Source organism: Erinaceus europaeus, chromosome 23, assembly GCF_950295315.1.
Source record: "Erinaceus europaeus chromosome 23, mEriEur2.1, whole genome shotgun sequence".
Lineage (NCBI taxonomy): Eukaryota > Metazoa > Chordata > Mammalia > Eulipotyphla > Erinaceidae > Erinaceus > Erinaceus europaeus.
The window spans coordinates 7,350,539-7,363,333 of record NC_080184.1 but is presented as its reverse complement, the minus strand read 5'-3'; the positions used below and the strand labels follow the sequence as shown (position 1 = coordinate 7,363,333).

The 12,795-nt window shown below is 44.5% G+C and overlaps 2 protein-coding genes across 2 annotated transcripts in view; one reads left to right on the top strand and one right to left on the bottom strand.

Annotated features, from left to right (window-relative positions):
- The window catches only part of LOC132535670 (zinc finger protein 14-like), a 357,812-nt gene that overhangs the window by 305,787 nt on the left and 39,230 nt on the right, over positions 1-12,795 (bottom strand). The window lies entirely within an intron of this gene.
- Positions 8,872-12,795, top strand: part of LOC103127055 (zinc finger protein 709-like) — a 1,044,365-nt gene continuing 1,040,441 nt past the window's right edge. The window contains exon 1 of the mRNA XM_060182140.1: positions 8,872-9,172. The gene's annotated coding sequence lies outside the window, so the exon portion shown is untranslated. The remainder of the gene's footprint in view (positions 9,173-12,795) is intronic.

Below are 12,795 nucleotides of genomic sequence, written 5' to 3'. Positions count from 1 at the left end.
AGTGAAGTGCCTCACCCAGATCCATGTGTAGCAGAGCAGACATTTTATTTTTATTTTTTTGAGCAGACATTTTAATGTCTCTTTCAAACAAAGCCTGTGCTCAATTCTGATAAATAGCCTGAGAGCCTTAGTACATAACCCAAGTCTCAGCTTAACAATGCCTGGAGCACTAGAAATAAGAGCCAATCAAAGCAATGGGGTTTACAGTCAACAAACTTATACCTTTCCCATATTTGGAAGCTACTCTCTTCCCTGATCCAGCTTTCTAGTCCTTTTCCCAGCCATGACATCATCTCCAGTCAGCAACTTGAGTCTACCTGTATATCAGAGGTCAGGCTCAGGAGAAAAACTACTAAAGTCATGGGCCCTTTGGAATATAACTAAAATAGTCCTATTGGCTATCCTCAAAATGGAGACCCCAAATTTTTATCTGCACTATTCCAGCCTTTAGGTTCATGATTAGTCAACATTTTATTTGGCTTTATATGTTAACTCTTTTTTCAGCCACCAAGTTCCAGATGCTACCATGATGCCAACAGGACTTCCCTGGGCACACGACCCCACCAGTGTGTCCTGGAGCCCCGCTTCCCCAGAGCCCTGCCCCACTAGGGAAAGAGAAAGAAAGGCTGGGAGTATGGATCGACCTGTCCATGCCCATGTTCAGCGGGGAAGCAATTACAGAAGCCAGACCCTCCACCTTCTGCATCCCACAATGACCCTGGGTCCATGCTCCCAGAGGGATAGAGAATGGGAAAGCTATCAGGGGAGGGGGTGGGATGTGGATTTCTGGTGGTGGGAATTGTACTCCTCTTTTCCTGTGGTTTTGTCAGTGTTTCCTTTTTTTTTAATATTTATTTTTATTTATTTATTCCCTTTTGTTGCCCTTGTTGTTTTATTGTTGTAGTTATTATTGTTGTCGTTGTTGTTGGATAGGACAGAGAGAAATGGAGAGAGGAGGGGAAGTCAGAGAGGGGGAGAGAAAGATAGACACCTGCAGACCTGCTTCACCGCTGGTGAAGCGACTCCCCTGCAGGTGGGGAGCCGGGGCTTGAACCGGGATCCTTATGCCGGTCCTTGTGCTTAGCGCCACCTGCGCTTAACCCGCTGCGCTACAGCCCGACTCCCAGTGTTTCCTTATTTATAAATAAAATTTTTTTTTAAAAGCTGGGGCCAGGCAGTGGCACACCTGGTTAAGTGCACACACTACAGTACACAAGGTTCCAGGTTCAAGCCCCTGGTCCCTACCTGAAGGGGGAAAGCCTCCCAAGTGGTGTAGTAGGGCTGCAGGTGCCTCTCTGTCTTCCTCTCCCTCTCTATCTCCTCCACTCCTCTCAATTTCTATCTCTGTCCAATAATAAATAAATAAATATTAAAAATATTTTTAAAAAAAGGCTAAGGGAAGGGAGTCGGGCGTAGCTCAGCGGGTTAAGCGCAGGTGGCGCAAAGCACAACGATTGGCATAAGGATCCCGGTTCGAGCCCCCGGCTCCCCACCTGCAGGGGAGTCGCTTCACAGGCGGTGATGCAAGTCCGCAGGTGTCTATCTTTCTCTCCCCCTCTCTGTCTTCCCCTCCTCTCTCCATTTCTCTCTGTCCTATCCAACAACGATGACAGCAATAACAACAACAACGATAAACAACAAGGGCAACGGAAGGGAAAATAAATAAATGAGAAAAAAATTTTTTTAAAAAAGGCTAAGGGAAAAGGGGTAGCGAGTATGTTGCAAGCAAATTAAAAGATGCAGTAATGCAATTTCCTTTGGGGGATTCTAGGAAGACTTCTCAGAGGAGGTAGTACTTGAGTTGAATCAGGGAGTTAAATGTTCATATGATCTAGAGAGAATGTCAGTTGTAGCGAGGACTAAGAAATGTGAGGATATAAAATCTATTAACCTGGCACATGATAATCCCTCAATAAACACGGCTACTGGGGGCCGGGTGGTAGCACAGCTGGTTAAGCGCAAGTGGCGCGAAGCCCAAGGACCGGCATAAGGACCCTGGTTTGAGTCCCCAGCTCCCCACCTGCAAGAGGCTGCTTGAAAAGCAAGTGGTGAAGCAAGTCGGCAGGTGTCTAACTTTCTTTCCCCCTCTGCACCTTTCCCTCCTCTCTTGATTTTTCTCTGACCTGACAGCAATAACAAGGGCAACAAAAGGGGTTAAAATTTTAAAATAAAAAGGTTACTATTATTACTGTTAATAGTAAAAAAAAAAAAAAAAGGAAAAAAGAAAAAAAGAAAAGAAAGAAGAGCCAGATTGTTCCTTTCCTATATGGAATGCTGATGAATATAACAAATGCACATACAGAAACAACAACAACAAAGTCAAGGGCAGAAAACCTCCTAACATAACTACATCTGTTCTCACAAGCATTTGTTCTCACAAGTATGGTGGCTGTGTGTGGTGAAGAACTTTGGTGGCGATAGTGTTGTCTTATATGAACCTTGTGTGGATTAGAAAGTATAACCCTGGGTGCTGGGCAGTGGTGCAAGGACCGGCATAAGAATCCTGTTAAGAATCCTGGTTCAACTGTAGGCTTTAGCTCATTGGTAGTATGTCAGTGCATTTATTGCAACGAGTGTCCTGCTCTGGTGTGAATGCTATTTTGAAAATCTTGTGTCTCACTCGGACTTCACCACTTCAGAGCCCTACCCCACTAGGGAAAGATGGACAAGGGCTGGGGGTATGGATGGACCTGCCAACGCCCAAATTCAGTAAGGAAGCAATTACAGAAGCCAGAATTCCTACCTTCTGCACCCTCAAAAAACAACTTTGATCCATACTCCCAGTTGGGGAAAAGTGATAGGAGGAAGGGGATAAGAGGTCTCTGAACCCCCAGAGAAAGAGAGCGAAAATGGGAGAGATAGTTGGATAGTAGTAATAGGATTATGTGTGGCTTGGAGGGGAAGAGAGGGTTAGACCTGGAAGAAGAAGGGGGAGAACTTTGGGAGAACTGCAGTGGTTTGCAATGGAGAGATGGGATTCAGAACTCTGGTGGTGGAAACAGTGTGGAATTATAATTTGTTGACATGTAATTTTGTAAATCAATAAAAAAAAAAAAAAGAATCCTGGTTCGAGCCTCTGGCTCCCCACCTGCTGGGGAGATCGCTGCCCAAGTGGTGAAGCAGGTCTGCAGGTGTCTTGTCTTTTTCTCCCTCTCTCTGCTTCCCCCTCCTCTCTCAATTTCTGTCCTGACAATAATAACAACAATATTAATAACAAACAGCAATGATAAACAAAAAGGGCAACAAAAGGGGGGGAAAAAAAGCCTCCAGGAGCAGTAGATTCATAGTGCAGGCACCGAGCCCCAGAATTAATCCTGGAGGCAAAGAAAAAAAAAAAGTATACCCCTGAGTTATTATAATTTTGTATAAACATTGTCAAATTACTGTAACAAATGGAAATAGACTGGTTTCTCAACTCTTGACAACAAATGAGTGATAGCATACATATTAAAAATAGCCAAAAAGAGAGTAAAATTATTGAGTGGAGGTATATTGATAGATAATTCATCTGAAAATCTCATTTTTGGGCTAGGGTAAATAACATATGCAAAAATCATAATAAATATGCAAAAGATTCATGCCTGAGGCTCCAAGGTTCTATCCCCTACATCACAATAAGCCAGAGCTGAGCAATCTCTGGTAAACAAAATATATATGGGGGCTAGGTGGTATCGCAGCAGGTTAAACGCATATGGCATGAAGCCCAAGGACCAGCGTAAGGATCCCGGTTCCCCACCTGTGTGTGTGTGTGTGGGGGTGTCACTCCACAGGCGGTGAAGCAGGTCTGCAGGTGTGTATCTGTCTCTCCCCCTCTCTGTCTTCCCCTCCTTTCTCCATTTCTCTCTGTCCTACTCAACAATGAAAGCAATAATAAAAATAATAATAACAACAACGATAAACCAAAAGGGCAACAAAAGGAAAAACAAAAATCCAGGAGCAGTGGATTCATAGTGCAGGCATTGAGCCCCAGCAATAACCCTGGAGGCAAAAAAAAAGGGGGGGGGAGCTGGGCGGTAGCGCAGCAAGTTAAGCGCATATGGGGCAAAACACAAGGACCCGCATAAGGATGGGGGTTTGAGCCTCCAGCTCCCCACCCGCAGGGGGTCACTTTGCAAGCGGTGAAGCTGGTCTGCTGGTATCTATCTTTCTTTCCTCCTCTCTGTCTTCTCTTCCTCTCTCAATTTCTCTCTGTCCTATCCAACAACAGCTATGACAACAATAATAATGATAACTACAACAAGGGCAAAAAAACAGGGAAAATGGCCTCCAGGAGCAGTGGATTCATAGTGCAGGCACTGAGCCCCAGCAATAACCCTAGAAGCAAAAAATATATATATGTGTGTGTGTGTATGCACTGCATATATGTAGAGAGAGAAAATATTATTTCTAATTCTAAAGGAAAGTCTGGGCTGAGTGACATGTAAACCTTACTTCTTAAGTGCTAATGAATGTAGAAACCAGAGTATTAAGGTTCATTAATTTAATCTAATGTGTTTATTCAAATTAAATTCATTAAATTAAAAAATGTGATCTTATAGTTTTCTCTATTCCTTAATAAATCAATTAACTTAAAAATAGCCAAAAAGAGAGTAAAATTATTGAATGGAGGTGTATTGATAGATAATTCGTCTGAAAATCTCATTTTTGGGTTAGGGTAAATAACATATGCAAAAATCATAATAAATGTTTTTATATCATGAGGTCCATGACTTGCTATCTTAACAAGATCCTTGTCAGTGCTGCAGATAATCACCTGCTCCATTCCTAGAGGCACTGTGCTGGGAACCTCGCCTACAGTGTTAACAAAGAAGCAGCTCTCAAGGAAGGGAGTAGAGCAGTAGTGCGTTGGGTTAAACACACGCCACGTGGCGCAAAGTGCAAGGACCTGAGTGAGGATCCCAGTTCCAGCCCTTGGCTCCCCACCCCACCTGCAGGGGAGTCACTTCACAAGTGGTGAGGCAGGTCTGCAGGTGTGTGTCTTTCTCTCCCCTCTCTGTCTTCCCCTCCTCTCTCCATTTCTTTCTGTCCTATCCAACAACGACATCAACAACAATAAGAACTACAACAATAAAACAACAAGGGCAACAAAAGGAAATAAATATAAAAAAAAATTTTTTTAAAGCAGGTCCCAAAAGATTTACTGACACTTTCCTATTAATGACACAAAGTCCTCCAACTCCTATTCCATAAAGATCCACTAATTCCACATATGTACAAGGACAAATAGGGGAGGGAATCAATGAACTTTTTTTTTTTTAATTTTCCCTTTTGTTGCCCTTGTTTTTTATTGTTGATGTAGTTATTGTTGTTGTTATTTATGTCACTTGTGAAGCAACTCTCCTGCAGGTAGGCAGATGGGGGCTCGAACCTGGATCATTGAGCAGGTCCTTGCGCTTTGCGCCACCTGCCCTTAGCCCCCTGTGCTACAGCCCGACTCCCTGAATCAATGTATTTTTATAGATTTAAAAAGAAAATTGGAAATTTCCTCTACTACTTAAAAGGATATATGTTCATTATTTTCTGCACAATAACACATTTTATAGATGAACTAATCAGAATTGAACACATCAGTGTTTTGCAGGCCACACTGTATAACACTGTATTAAAATCTGATTACTGGGAAAGGGTGGTAGTGTACCAGGTTGAGTACACACATTACAATGCCCAATGGGAGTTAAGCGCATGTGGCGCAAAGCGCAAGGACTGAGTAAGGATCCCAGTTCGAGCCCCCAGCTCCCCACCTGCAAGGGAGTTGCTTCACAGGCTGTGAAGCAAGTCTGCAGGTATCTTTCTCTCCCCTTCTCTGTCTCCCCCTCCTGTCTCCATTTCTCTCTGTCCTATACAACAACAACATCAATAACAACAGCAACAATAAAAACAACAAGGGCAACAAAAGGGAAAATAAATATACTAAAAAAAATTTTTTTAAAAAAATGCCCAAGAACCTGGGTTAAATTCTCCCCACATGATAGAGGAGAATTTCAAATTGGGAGCAGTAGCATTCCATGTGTATCTTTTCCCCCTCACTATCTTCCACTAGCCCCCACCCCAGTTTCTTACTCTATCCAAAATCAATCAATAAAAATATTTATTTATTTGGAAACAGAAAGGGAAAGATACAGAGAAAGATACCTGCAGCCGTGCATCACCACTTATGAAGCTTTCTCCCGCTGCAGGTGGGAATCAAGGGTTTGAACCTGGGTCCTTGTGTACCGTAACCACCTGGCCTCATAAAAAATATAATTTTTAAATATGACTACAAGTACCTGAGCTTGCTAGCACAGTAGGTATGCAAATGACTTTCATGTCAGAGACTCCCAAGTCTCTGGTTCAATCTTTTTTAAAAAATATTTATTTATTTATTCCCTTTTGTTGCCCTTATTGTAGTTATTATTGTTGTTGTTGATGTCGTCTTTGTTGGATAGGACAGAGAGAAATGGAGAGAGGAGGGGAAGACAGAGAGGGGGAGAGAAAGATAGACACCTGCAGACCTGCTTCACCGCCTGTGAAGCGACAACCCTGCATGTGGGGAGCCGGGGCTCGAACCGGGATCCTTAAGCTGGTCCTTGCGCTTCGCGCCACGTGCACTTAACCCGCTGCACTACCCCCCGACTCCCTGGTTCAATCTTTAGACTATCATAAGTCAGAACTGAACAGTGATATGATAAAATTCTAAGTAACATAAAAAACAATAATAAGGGTGCCGGGCGGTAGCGCAGCGGGTTAATCCACGTGGCACCAAGCATAAGGACCTTTGTAAGGATCAGGTTAGAGAGCCTGGCTCCCCACCTGCAAAGGGGTTGCTTCACAGGCCCTGAAGCAGGTCTGCAGGTGTCTCTCTTTCTCTCCCTCTCTGTCTTCCCCTCCTCTCTCCATTTCTCTCTGTCCTGTCCAACAACAGCAATAGCAGCAATAATAATAACAACAAGGGCAACAAATGGGAAAAATGGCCTCCAGGAGCAGTGGATTGGTGGTGCAGGCAGAGTCCCAGTGCTAACCCTGGAGGCAACAAACAAACAAACAAGAAAACAATAATAAATTCTGATTCACAGCTGGGAAAAGACAGTGGGAAGGATGCCACATTCTCAATTTCCTAACACTACATTGGAGCCACTATCACTGTGTAGGCACTTTCCATGCATCTCTTCATGTCCCTCACTCTAAGGTGTAGACTCGGGATGCATTGGATCGACCTTCTCGTGGTGCATCCCGTGAGTACCCATTCATTGGGGAAACTGACGATCCTTCCTAGCTGACTGAATCCACATGGATCCCAGTCACTTTCAAAGCTAGCAACAAGCAGCTCCTGACAGCTTTCAACCTGACCTGTTGACTGGCTACTGAAGAAGGGCAAACGCTAGAAGAAGAAGGTGTAGACTTTCTCCAACAAGTTTATTAGAAGACAGGCCAATCCTGGGACACTTCAGCCAGATTCATTGCTAAGGCTGGGATAAATTGAATAATTACACTGGGAGTCAGGCGGTAGCACAGCAGGTCAGGCGCACGTGGTGCAAAGCAAGGGCCCGCGTAAGGACCCCAGTTCGAGCCCCCCCTGCTCCCCACTTGCAGGGGAGTCGCTTCACAGGCGGTGAAGCAAGTCTGCAGGTGTCTGTCTTTCCCCCTCTCTGTCTTCCCCTCCTCTCTCCATTTCTCTCTGTCCTATCCAACAACGAACAGCAATACAAGGCTGCAACAACAAGAGCAACAAAAGAGGGGGGGAAGGCCTCTAGGAGCAGTGGATTCATGGTGCAGGTACTGAGCCCCAGCAATAACACTGGAGGCAAAAAAAAAAATTGAATAATTACAAAATGCAACAGCTCCAAGGATGATTTAATAGACAACATACATTTAAAGTCTATCACAAATAAAAATAAGAAAGAATTAAATAATTACTTTTTTTTTTTTTAAACCATAGCACTGCTCAGCTCTAGCTTATGGTGGTGTGGGGGATTGAACCTGGAACTTTGTAGCCTCAGGGATGAAAGCCTTTTGCATAACCATTATGTTATCTACTCCAGCTCTAGAATTTTTTAGTTTAATGTTCTGAAACCCCTGGTTCCAAAGAAGGCAGAGCAATCTCAGCTGCACTGGACCCAACTGGACACTGACAGGTACTGATAAAAAAAATGCTGACTCCCCAACATGACCATCTTTCCTGGGGTCAGCAAGTTTTTCTTTCCTCCTCCAACCTGGGTCAAGAATCTGTCCAATTCCCAGGACCCTCAGTAGGGAATGAGACTGGACCCAGAATCTCTGCACCCACGCCCTTCAGGTGAGAGAGAGAGAGAGAGAGAGAGAGAGAGAGGAGAAAGGGAAATGAAGGGTAATCGCACCCCCTTTCCAGAAAGCACGCCGTGTCCAGCACCCCCACAAAGGCTCAGGACAGGCCAAGGGGAGTCCAGCCCCAGTGTACAATGGAGATGGTGGACTGACCAGGGAGAGGCCAGACAGTAGGCTGCATACCCTGCCAAGCAACCCCTCCCAATATCAGCCCAAATGAGCCACAACAATGATTTCCCATCCAGTGCTGAACTTACTGAAAACTCTTCAAGGTCCAAACCAGCAGAAGATGAGAGCATCACTGAGAGAGAAGTAGAAAAAAAGCAGGGGTTCCAGAAAAATACAATCGCTCTCTAGGGCGCCTTACTTCCCGCTGTCTGCTTTCACTTTGGAGCACCGCCCACCAGCAGCTCACATTGGTCCATGTCCACTGTCGCAGATTTTAATTGGAGGAAACCCTTGCCACACACACAAGTACTCTTCTGTTTGGATAATGTTCAGATCCAATCAATGCTAGAGATTTCTAAGTGACAGGAACGAGGTCTTATCAACATCTATAGGGGGTGTTCCTGGAGAACAGATAAAGCAAGAAATAGCTGGCGGATCTTTCTCGTGAGTAGCCATCTAGAAGCTTCAGCAGTTAAAGACCTACACTTCTACCAGCCTCAGCTTCCAGTTGGCTTACTCCTGCTTGCTCTATTTTCTGCTGGTTGGACATAAGGCATGCAGCACTGTGACCTCACACCCTGGGAACTTGATGCTGCCCATTGTGCAGTGTGTGCAGATCGCACGCTGCAGCCTGATTCCTGGAGCGCAGTGGCCTCTGCTGCTCTGGAGGCTGCATGTAGGCACCCTGTGCATGCTGAGACCCATTTTCCTCTGCTCTTTGTAGGTAAGTTCACAGACAAACATGATAACAATAGATAATGGTATAATAATAGCCATGTTGCACAGGAAGCTTTGGGACATGTTGTTTAGTGTAGTCTACCAGAACTTGAGACAGAATGGAATTTTGAAAAGTGTGCAGGCTGCGACTGAACTAGACTCATTTCTGAAAGGAACAGAGAAGCCATGCCTGAGCCCCTCCTGTGGAGGAGGGTGTTCTAGGCTGAGCCCTACATGGAAGAATTGCTAGAGAGCCAGTCATGATACAGGGAGATGAGCAATTATTGGGAGCAAGGAAGGACAGAAAAGGAGAAGAAAGTATAAAGCCATATAGCATGTTTACCCCTGAGATAAAAGGAGAGGAAAGCCAGAGCCTCCTGGTCTTCCAAGCTCCTTAGTCCCTTTGAAGGAAGAACAGGACCCTCAGGGGATGTGCTTCAGCCCTGGTCTTCAGGGGCGCACATCTGCATTTTATGGCTTTTTGCAGTCAAGTCGAGAGGGAGTGATGGTGCTTCTGTCCTCTGCCTAGGTCCCTTCTCCTGGCTTCCTCCAGGGGTGCAGAGGGAGGGGAGCTGTTTTCCTTGAGTTGCCCTCCAACACACACCACTGTCAGGAAAAAGTAACTGAAATTAATGAAGCTCTTGGAGAAAATCCAGGACTGATCAATAAATCTTGATATACAGATGGGTGATCAAAATGACAGTGAGTAGTTCTTCAGAACTAGATGATCTAATGAATGAAGAAGCACATGGGAAATACATAGAATCATGGAGCTAGATAGCATAATAGTTATGCAAAGAGTCTCTCATGCCTGAGGCTTCAGAGTCCCAGGTTCCATCCCCTGCACCACCATAAGCCAGAGCTAAACAGTGCTCTGGTTAAAAAAGAGAGAGAGAGAGAGAGAGAAACTGACAGTCTGCTCTATCATTTCAAAGCCTTCTCACTGCAGGTAGGAACTGGTGTCTTGAACCTAGGTCCTTGAATACTATAATGTGTGTTTAGTGAGATATTAACAGAGATCAAGATGGGGCATTAATGGATAATTAAAGTAATAATCCACAAAAGTTATCCAACAGGGGGCCAGGCAGTGACATGCCTGATTAAGTGCATACATTAAAATGCAAAAGGGGGGGGGTCGGGCAGTGGCGCAGTGGGTTAAGCGCACGTGGCACAAAGCGCAGGGACCGGCGTAAGGATCCGGGTTCGAGCCCCCGGCTCCCCACCTGCAGGGGAGTCGCTTCACGGGCGGTGAAGCAGGTCTGCAGGTGTCTATCTTTCTCTCCCCCTTTCTCTCTGTCTTCCCCTCCTCTCTCCATTTCTCTCTGTCCTATCCAACAACAAAGCAACGTCAACAATGGCAATAATAACCGCAACGAGGCTGCAACAACTAGGGCAACAAAAAGGGGGAAAAATGGCCTCCAGGAGCGGTGGATTCATGGTGCAGGCACCAAGCCCAGCAATAACCCTGGAGGAAAAAATAATAATAAAATAAAATAAAATGCAAAAGGACCCAGACTCAAGCCCCTGGACCCCACCTGCAGGAGGAACACTTCACAAGTGGTGTAGCAGGGCTGCAAGTGTCTGTCTCTCCCTCTGTAACTTTCCCACCCCTTTCAATTTTGCTCTATCTCTACCCAATAATAAATAAACACATTAAATGTTCAAAAAGCAAAAAGTGCACTCTAAAAGGTAAGCTACCTTGTAGCCCCAACCTGACTATTTGTTACCAATATATAAGAAGTGCCCATCACAGTGCCTCTGATCATGGGTCTAGAGGAACTGAATCAGCACTAGTAGTGAATTTGTAAGATGTCAGTGTCCAGGCCCCACTGCAATCTTGCCAAATCATTTTTTAGAACACCTCATGACTTTCGTGCACACTAAGTCTTCAGAAGTAAGGATTATATGGTATTTCTCACCACAGACTTCCCACTAGTATCACAACAAAGTTATAATCTGTGCTCTCTGGATTATGGAGGGAGAGCCCCTCTTTGAGGGTCCTGCAGACCTTGACCCCCAGTCTGGCAACACAGACTATCATCTATGCTCTCTGCTTTGCTTCTAGTAAAGTCTCTGCTGCAGGGAAGGAACATGGACAGGGGAGAGAATACTGACACTCAGGGATGTGGCCTGAGAATTCTCTCAGGGATGCTGGGAGAGGCTAGACCAGGCAATAAGTATTCACAGGGTTGGGCTGTTAAATATGGGGACCTGCTGTCCTTGAGTCAGGATAACTCTCCTCTAGAGTTCCCAGTGTACATGCATTTCCATGCATTTCTTTGCTTCCTCCCTTCCATTTGCAGCCTCTTATTTGAATAATTAGAACTCAAATCTGTGGGGTGAGGGAGAGAAATGATAGTTTTGAAGAGAAAACTTCAGGTTTTATCTTGTCTTTAGTTTCCTCCATTTTGGAGGTGAGAGGTACTATTTACTCTAGATTAATGTTATTTCTGGACATTCAGGGCTATAAAAATTAATGCTTGACACTCAGGAGGTGGTGTAGTTGGTGGAATATTGACCTTTTGTGCATGAGATCCCTCCTAGTTAGATCCCTGGCTTCACATATGACACAGTGATGTTCTGTTTCACAGTCTCATGTTCATATGTAATTAAAATAAGTGTTATGCATGTACAAACTATTGTATTTACTGTCAAGTGTAAAACATGAATCCCCAATTTAAAATATGTAATTAAAATAAATAAACCTCTGTGGTCCAGGAGGTGGTGCAGTTGTAAAGTTTTGGACTCTCAAGCATGAGGTCCCGAGTTCGATCCCCAGAAGCACATGTGCCAGAGTGATGTCTGGTTCTTTCCTCCTGTCCTTCTCATAAATAAATAGAATTAAAATAAATAAATAAACCTCTGATTTTTTTGTTAGTTCTTGTATATGAATCCCTTTATTTATTTATTTATTTATTTATTTATTTTTTGCCTCCAGGGTTATCGGTGGGACTTGGTGCCTGCACTACGTGTCCACTGCTCCTGGAGGCCAATTTTTTTCCTTTTGTTGCCCTTGTTGTTTATTGTTGTTATTGCTGTCATTGTTGTTGATGGGACAGAGAAAAATCGAGAGAGGAGAGGAAGACAGAGAGGGGGAGAAAAAAATAGTCACCTGCAGACCTGCTTCACTGCTTGTGAAGCGACTCCCCTGCAGGTGGGGAGCCAGGGGCTCAAACCGGGATCCTTACGCTGGTCCTTGTGCTTTGCACCACGTGCGCTTAACCTTCTGTGCTACCACTTGGCCCCCCTAATTTTTATTCTTTAGTCTTGTATCAGTAGTTATTAGAACTGATCAAGTTCTAGATATAAAATTTTTGTGTGTATGCTCCCAAGATAATTTGCCTGGACAGTGTAGCTGCTTTTTCATGTACATGAAATAGGTTTGAGAATAGCCCCACCTCACTGGAGCAATCTTCAGTGCTACTGTATCTTTTTCCCTCTCTCTCTACTGAAAATGTCATCTCAGAGGGGTTTAACACTGAGCGGCAGCATTCCCTTACCTGACTCTACATCCCCTTAAAGCCTTATTCTTGAGTTTCCAACAGTTTAACCAGTGCCACTTCTGGGCCATAGACCTTAGATATTAATGAAATTCTATAAGATGTCAGTCTTGAACCATCCCTGAATTCA